The sequence below is a fragment of the Salvelinus sp. IW2-2015 genome, linkage group LG37 (assembly GCF_002910315.2).
Source record: "Salvelinus sp. IW2-2015 linkage group LG37, ASM291031v2, whole genome shotgun sequence".
NCBI lineage: Eukaryota > Metazoa > Chordata > Actinopteri > Salmoniformes > Salmonidae > Salvelinus > Salvelinus sp. IW2-2015.
In genome coordinates, this window is record NC_036876.1 from 5,278,342 (window position 1) to 5,287,914 (window position 9,573).

The following is a 9,573-nucleotide window of genomic DNA, read 5'->3' on the forward strand; positions in this document are numbered from 1 at the left end:
GGATGGAGTCCGTCACTCATCAGTAGGCCAGGCTTGGTCCTGTTTGTGGGTGAGTCTCAGAAAGAGGGCCAATTATCTACAAATTCTATCTTTTGGGAGGGGCAGAAAACAGTTTTCAACCAGCGATTGAGTTGTGAGACTGCTGTAGAGCTCATCACTCCCCCTAACTGGGAGGGGGCCAGAGACAATTACTCGATGCCGACACATCTTTCTAGCTGATTTACACGCTGAAGCTATGTTGCGCTTGGTGACCTCTGACTGTTTCATCCTAACATCGTGGATAACAATATCCCTATACTCTCTATACTCGCCCGTTTTAGCTTTAGCCAGCACCATCTTCAGATTAGCCTTAATGTCGGTAGCCCTGCCCCCTGGTAAACAGTGTATGATCGCTGGATGATTCGTTTTTAGCCTAATAATACGGGTAATGGAGTCGCCAAAGACTAGGGTTTTCAATTTGTCAGAGCTAATGGTGGGAGGCTTCGGCGTCTCAGACCCCGTAACGGGAGGAGTAGAGACCAGACAAGGCTCGGCCTCTGACTCCGACTCGCTGCTTAATGAGGAGAACTGGTTGAACATTTCTGTCGGCTGAATGAGCGACACCGGTTGAGCATTCCTACAGCATTTCCCTCCAGAAGCCATSASAAAGTYGTCCGGCTGCGGGGACTGTGGGAGGGAATTTATACAAACGTTACTATCTGTACTTACTGGTGRCACAGACGCTGTTTCATCCTTTCCTACACTGAAATTACCCTTGCCTAACGATTGCGTCTGAAGCTGGGCTTGCAGCACAGCTATCCTYGCCATAAGGCGATCGTTCTCCTGTATATTATGAGTACAGCGACTGCAATTAGAAGGCATCATGTTAATGTTACTACTTAGCTTCGGCTGGTGGAGTTCCTGACGAACCACGTCCAGATAAAGCGTCTGGAGTGAAAAAGCTTAATGAAAAAAAKTTGAGCGAGGGAAAAACWAAAAATATAAACGGTAATTAAGAAGTAAAAAACGTAAAGTTGTCAGGTAGCAAAGTAAGGTTAGCAACAAAACGCACAGCAGCACGTAAACAAGTCTCTTGTGCCTTACTGCTTAATTATACAGTATAATATGTGATGTACAGTGCCGTGAAAACGGATTTTGCCCCCTTTCTACTTTTCTCTATTTTTGCATTTTTTTTAATACTGAATGTTATCAGATCTTCAACCAAAACCTAATATTAGATAAAGGGAACCTGAGTTTAAAAATAACCCCAAAAAATGATTATATTTATTTAGTTAACAAAGTTATGCAACACCCAATTACACTACCACCACCACCACCATGCTTGACCGTTGGAATAAGGTACATGTGGAATGCAGTGTTTGGTTTTTGCCAGGCATAATGGGACCCATGTCATCCAAAAAGTTATACTTTTGACTCATCTGTCCATAGAACAGTGTTGGTGATCATCCAGGTGCTTACAGGTGCTTTTTGGCAAACTTGAGTCAACTTTTTGGACGAGATGGGTCCCATTATGTCTGGTGAAAACCAAGCACTGCATTTCACAGTAAGAACCGCATACCAACGGTCAAGCATGGTGGTAGTAGTGTCATGGTTTGGGGATACTTTGCTGCCTCAGGAYCTGGATGACTTGCCTTAACAGAAGGAACCATGAATTCTGCTCTGCATCAGAGAATTCTATGGGAGAATGGCAGGCCATCCATCTGTGAGCTGAAGCTGRAGCACAGCTGGGTCAGGCAGMAAGACAATGACCCCAAAAACACAATCAAGTCTACATGAAAATGGTTAAAAAGCAACACATTTTAAGGTTTTTACTGGCCTATTCAAAGCCCAGACACAATCCCAATTGAGGTGTTGTGGCAGGACTTGAAACGAGCAGTTCGTGCTTGAAAACCCACAAATGTCGCTTAGTTAAACCAGTCCGGCATGAAGAGTGGGCCCAAATCCTCCACAGCGACATGAGACTGTCAACAACTACAGGAAGGATTTGGTTGCAGTCATTGCAGCTAAAGGTGGCACAACCAGTTATTGCGTGTAAGGTGGCAATTACTTTTTTCACACAGGGGTATTGGGCGTTACATAACTTTGTTTATGAAATAAAATAAAAGTATGTAATTGGTGTGTTTTGTTCATTCATGTTCCCTTTATCAAATATTAGGTTTTGGTTGAAGGTCTGATAACTTCAGTATAAAATAATGTGCATAAGTAGAGAAAATTTGAAAGGGGGCAAATACTTTTCACAGCACTGTATACCATTTAGACATCGAATCTGATCAATCTATTCACAATCATCGATCAATCATTCATCAATCAATCAATGTAGTTTATACATAAGCAGCCTTTTTATATAAGCAGTTATCACAACTACTTATAATATCCGCCTAAAACCCCAAAGAGCAAGCAATGCAGCCAGAAGCACCGTGGTTGATATGGTGGCAGATAGGGGGTAAGGAAAAGGGGAATGTGTTATGAAGTCCTTATGTGGGTACTCTTCAAATACTGTTACCAATCTACACCCACCACCCGTAGCACGCGCTCCAGCAGGTATATCTCACTTGTCACCCCAAAGCCATTCCTCCTTTGGCCGCCTCTCCTTCCAGTTCTCTGCCGCCAATGACTGGAACGAACTACAAAAATCTGAAACTGGAAACACTTATCTCCCTCACTAGCTTTAAGCACCAGCTGTCAGAGCGCTCACAGATCACTGCACCTGTACATAGCCCATTTATAAATAGGCCAAACAACCACCGCTTCATCTACTGTATTTATTTATTTATTAGCTTCTTTGCACCCCAGTATTTCTTTGCACACTCATCTACTGTCAAATCTACCATTCCAGTGTTTTAATTGCTATATTGTATTTACTTTGCCACCATGGCCTATTTATTGCCTTTACCTCCCTTATCTCACCTCATTTGCTCACATTGTAATATGACTTATTTTTTTCCTGTATTATTGCCTGTATGTTTGTTTACTCTATGTGTAACTCTGTGTTGTTATATGTGTCGAACTGCTTTGCTTTACCTTGGCCAGGTCGCAGTTGTAAATGAGAACTTGTTCTCAACTTGCCTACCTGGTTAAATAAAGGTGAAAAAAAGAAGAAAGTGGCCTATTTAATATCCACATCTTCACTCAGGCCAATGAGTTATGCATCATTAATTTATCCATCTGTCCATTATTTATACAGATGATCCCATGGTAAGGTCAAATTCTACCAAACTTTTTGACGAGATGGGTCCCATTATGTCTGGTGAAACCAAGCACTGCATTCCACAGTAAGAACCGCATACCAACGGTCAAGCATGGTGGTAGTAGTGTCATGGTTTGGGGATACTTTGCTGCCTCAGGTCCTGGATGACTTGCCTTAACAGAAGGAACCATGAATTCTGCTCTGCATCAGAGAATTCTATGGGAAATGGCAGGCATCCATCTGTGAGCTACACCTGCATTGCTTGCTGTTTGGGGTTTTAGGCTGGGTTTCTGTACAGCCTTCGAGATATTAGCTGATGTACGAGGCTATATAATAAATTTGATTTGATTTGATTTGAGCTGAAGCTGAAGCACAGCTGGGTCAGGCAGCAAGACAATGACCCAAAAACACAATCAGGGCTACATGAAAATGGTTAAAAAGCAACACATTTTAAGTTTTGTAATGGCCTATTCAAAGTCCAGACATAATCCCAATTGAGGTGTTGTGGCAGGACTTGAAACGAGCAGTTCGTGCTTGAAAACCACAAATGTCGCTTAGTTAAACCAGTTCCGCATGAAAGAGTGGGCCCAAATTCCTCCACAGCGACATGAGACTGATCAACAACTACAGGAAGGATTTGGTTGCAGTCATTGCAGCTAAAGGTGGCACAACCAGTTATTGCGTGTAAGGTGGCAATTACTTTTTCACACAGGGGTATTGGGCATTACATAACTTGTTTATGAATAAAATACAATAAGTATGTAATTGGTGTGTTTTTTGTTCATTCATGTTCCCTTTATCAAAATATTAGGTTTTGGTTGAAGTCTGATAACATTCAGTAATAAATAATGTGCATAAGTAGAGAAAATTTGAAAGGGGGCAAATACTTTTCACAGCACTGTAATCCATTTAGACATCGAATCTGATCAATCTATTCCATCAATCAATCTGATCAATCTATTCCATCAATCAATCAAATGTAGTTTACATAAGCAGCCCTTTTTACATAAGCAGTTATCACAACTACTTATAAATATCCAGCCTAAAACCCCAAAGGCAAGCAATGCAGAGCCAGAAGCACCGTGGTTGATATGGTGGCAGATGCTTTGCTTTATCTTGGCCAGGTCGCAGTTGTAAATGAGAACTTGTTCTCAACTTGCCTACCTGGTTAAATAAAGGTGAAATAAAAAAATAAATTTCAAAAATAAACTGGCCTATTTAATATCCACGTCTTCACTCGGGCACAATGGTATAATGGTATCTATCCATTATTTATACAGATGATCGCATTGTAAGGTCAAATCTATCTTCTTAAAGGGCAATTCTGCCACTTTTTAACCTCATATTCATGATTTCCAGCACCCTACCAGTGTCTACATATGTGGAAACGGTGGGTTTCTATGATCTGTGGTTAAAACAATAAGAAGAAAGAAATGTTCTCTGAGACATCACAGGGTAGGATTAAAAGTTAGAAAAAACTGGGATTTCCAAAACCTGGGTATTTTCATGATTCCCATGTCACAGCAAATCTCATAGTGTTTGAAGATCATTGTTTTTCAAATGTTTTAACTTGATGATGTCATCGAGTAGAACTTTATATTTTTTTTGTAGAAATGCAACATTTTCACATATCCCATTCACGTTCTTGAACTATATCTAGTACAATAACAAAATACGCCACTGAACAAATTCTGTTTTCTGGAAATGAATGACATTTGGTGTCAACATAGTACAAGTGTTTAGACAGGCCACATTGACATTTTAAAATTGTCATTATCTATCATACTTCCAGTGTGAACCAAAGTTGGGATTTTGAGAAATTTGAAAAAATTATTAAAATGACTTCAGCATTTGTTTTTTGAAATACATTTAAGAAATAAATAGTTTAAAAGCATAACATATTGTTATATCACCTGTTCTAAGCCCAAATATGCTAAATGTATGATTCAATTTATTGACATTTGTGAACTACAGCTGTTTCTGTATCGTACTCTATTTACTCTTTGGATAAATAGGGTTACTGTTTTTTTTACACATTTCACAAATCAAGTCATGTGAATACTGTACATGTTCAAAGGATCAGATCTTAATAATATTTGGTAACATACAGTACCAGTCAAAGGTTTGGACACACCTACTCATTCAAGTGTTTTCTTTATTTGTTTTACTATTGTCTACATTGTMGAATAATAGTGAWGACATCAAAACTATGAAATAACACATATGGAATCATGTAATAACCAAAAAAAAGAGTTAAACAAATCCAAATATATTTAGGATTTTAGATTCTTYAAAGTAGCCACCCTTTGCCTTGATRACAGCTTTGCTTTGTGTTGGGTCATTATCCTGCTGAAAAASAAATGATARTCCCACTAAGCGCAAACCAGAKGRGATGGCGTATCACTGCAGAATGCTGTGGTAGCCATGCTGGTTTAGTGTGCCATGGATTCTAAATAAATTAGAKACAGTGTCACCAGCAAAGCACCCACCCACACCATCACACATCCTGCCCCAAGCTTCACTGTGGTAACCACACTTACAGAGATCATCCSTTCATCTACTGCGTYTTACAAAGACACGGYGGTTGGAACCAAAAATCTMAAATTTGGACTCATCAGACCAAAGGACAGATTTCCGCCAGTCTAATGTCCATTGCTCGTGTTTCTTGGCCCAAGCAAMTCTCTTATTTTYATTGGTGTCCTTTAKTAGTGGATTCTTTGCAGCAATTCGACTATGAAGACCTGATTCACACAGTCTCTTCTGAACAGTTGATTTTGAGATGTGTCTGTTACTTGAACACTGTGAAGCATTTATTTGGGCTGCAATTTCTGAGGCTGGTAATTCTAATGAACTTATCCTCTGCAGTAGAGGTAACTCTTGTTTTTCAACACTCACTCACACCCCGTAGAACTCACTTCTGTCRTCATGAAGTGCTTTGAGAGACTAGTCAAGGATCATATCACCTCTATCTTACCTGTCACCCTAGACTCACTTGAATTTGCATACCACCCCAATAGATTCACGTACRATGCAAATACCATCACACTGCACACTGCCCTATCCCATCTGGATAAGAGGAATACCTATGTAAGAATGCAGTTCATTGACTATAGCTCAGCATTCAACACCATAGTACCCTCCAAGCTCATCATTAAGCTYGATGCACTGGGTCTGAACCCCGACCTGTGCAACTGGGTCCTGGACTTCCTGACRGGCCGCCCCCAGGTGGTGAAGGTAGGAAACAACACCTCCACTTCGCTGATCCTCAACAGCTGAACACTGGGGCCCCACAAGGGTGCRTGCTCAGCCCCYTCCTGTACTCCCTCTTCACCCATGWCTGCGTGGCCAAGCACGCCTCCAACTCAATCATCAAGTTCGCACATGACACAACAGTAGTTACCAACAATGATGAGACAGCCTACAGGGAGGAGGTGAGGGCTCTGGGAGTGTGGTGCCAGGAAAATAACCTCTCACTCAATGTCAACAAAACAAAGGAGATGGTCGTGGACTTCAGGAAACAGCAGAGGGAGCACCACCCTATCCACATTGATGGGACTACAGTGGAAMGCTTCAAGTTCCWAGGSRAACACATCACTGACAAACTGAAATGGTCCACCCACACAGAGTGKGTTGAAGAACGCGCAACAGCGCCTCTTCAACCTCAGTAGGCTAAAGAAATTTGGCTTGGCACCTAAAACCCTCACAKACTTTTACAGATAAACAATTGAGAGCATCCTATCGGGCTGTCAAACCGCTTGGTACAGCAACTGCACTGCCTGCAAMCTCCAGTCTCTACAGTAGGTGGTGTGATCTGCCCAACGCATCCCCGGGGACAAACTACTACGATCATCAAGGACAACAACCACCCAAGCCACTGCCTGTTCATCCCGCTATCATCCAGAAGGCGAGGTCAGTACAGRTGCATCAAAGCTGAGACCAAGAGATTGAAAAACAGCTTCTATCCCAAGGCCATCAGACTGTTAAATAGCCATCACTGGCACATAGAGGCTGCTGCCTATATACATTTACTTGAAATCACTGGCCACTTTATTAATAAACAGAACACTAGTCACTTTCATAATGTTAACATATCTTGCATTACTCATCTCATATGTATRTACTGTATTCTATACTATTCTACTGTATCTTAGTCTATGCCGCTCTGCCATTGCTCGTCTATACAGTGGCTTGCAAAAGTATTCACCCCCCTTGGCATTTTCCTATTTTGTTGCCTTACAACCTGGAATTAAAATKGATTGTTTGGGGGTTTGTATCATTTGATTTACACAACATGCCTACCACTTTGAAGATGCTAAATACTTTTTTTATTGTGGAACAAACAAGCAATAAGACCAAAAAACAGAAAACTTGAGTGTGCATAACTATTCACCCCCCCCCAAAGTCAATACTTTGTAGATCCACCTTTCGCAGCAATTACAGCTGCAAGTCTCTTGGGGTATGTCTCTAACAGCTTGGCACATCTAGCCACTGGGATTTTTGCCCATTCTTCAAGGCAAAACTTCTCCAGCTCCTTCAATTTGGATAGGTTCCGCTGGTGTACAGCAATCTTTAAGTCATACCACAGATTCTCAATTGCATTGAGGTCTGGGCTTTGTCTAGGCCATTACAAGACATTTAAATGTTTCCCCTTAAACCACTCGAGTGTTGCTTTAGCAGTATGCTTAGGGTCATTGTCCTGCTGGAAGGTGAACCTCCATCCCAGTCTCAAATCTCTGGAAGACAGAAACAGGTTTCCCTCAAGAATTTCTCTGTATTTAGTGCCATCCATCATTCCTTCAATTCTGACGAGTTTCCCAGTCCCTGACGATGAAAAACATCCCCACAGCATGATGCTGCCACCACCATGCTTCACTATGTGGATGGTGTTCTCAGGGTGATGAGAGGTGTTGGGTTTGCGCCAGACATAAAGTTTTTCTTGATGGCCAAAAAGCTCAATTTTAGCCTCATCTGACCAGAGTACCTTCTTCCATATGTTTGGAGAATCTCCCACATGACTTTTGGAAAACACCAAACATGTTTGCTTATTTTTTTCTTTAAGCAATGTTTTTTTTCTGGCCACTCTTCCGTAAAGCCCAGCTCTGTGGAGTGTACGGCTTAATGTGGTCCTATGGACAGATACACCAATCTCCGCTGTGGAGCTTTACAGCTCCTTCAGGATTATCTTTGGTCTCTTTGTTGCCTCACTGATTAATGCCCTCCTTGCCTGGTCTGTGAATTTTGTTGGGCGGCCCTCTCTTGGGGTGGCCCTGTCAGGTTTGTTGTGGTGCCATATTCTTTCAAATTTTTAATAATTGACTTAATGGTGCTCTGTGGGATGTTCAAAGTTTCTGATATATTTTTATAACCCAACCCTGATCTGTACATCTCCACAACTTTGTCCCTGACCTGTTCATGGTGCCGCTTGCTTGGTGGTGCCCCTTGCTTAGTGGTGTGGCAAACTCTGGGGCCTTTCAGAACAGGTGTATATATACTGAGATCATGTGACAGATCATGTGACACTTAGATAGCACACAGTTGGACTTTATTTAACTAATAATGTGACTTTTGAAGATAATTGGTTGCACCAGATCTTATTTTGGGGCTTCATAGCAAAGGGGGTGAATACATATGCACGCACCACTTTTCCCGTTTTTATTTTTTACAATTTTTTTAAACAAGTATTATTTTTTTTCACTTCACCAATTTGGACTATTTTGTGTATGTCCATTACATGAAATACAAATAAAAATCAATTTAAATTACAGGTTGTAATGCAACAAAATAGGAGGGGGGATGAATACTTTTGCAAGGCACTGTATATTTATATATTCTTAATATATGTATATGTTGTGAAATTGTTAGATATTACTGCACTGACGGAGCTAGAAACGCAAGCATTTCGCTACACCAGCAATAACATCTGCTGAACACGTGTATGTGACCAATAAAAATGTATCTATTTAATTTTATTTGTGTCTTCCTTTCCTGTGGCGGTCCTCATAAGAGCCAGTTTCATCATAACGCTTGATGGTTTTTGCGACTGCACTTGAAGAAACTTTCAAAGTGTCACGTTCTGACCTTAGTTCCTTTTTTATGTCTTTGTGTTAGGTTGGTCAGGGTGTGAGTTGGGGCGGGTATGTTCCTTTTTCTATGTTGTTATATTTCTGTGTTTGGCCTGGTATGGTTCTCAATCAGAGGCAGCTGTCGATCGTTGTCTCTGATTGAGAATCATACTTAGGTAGCCTGTTTTCCCCATTTTGGTTGTGGGTGTTTATTTTCTGTGTAGTGTCTGTTCACCTTGCAGAACTGTTTCGTTTTCGCGTTGTTATTTTGTGTAGTGTTCTGTTTTCAATTAAATTATGACGAACACTTACCACGCTGCATTT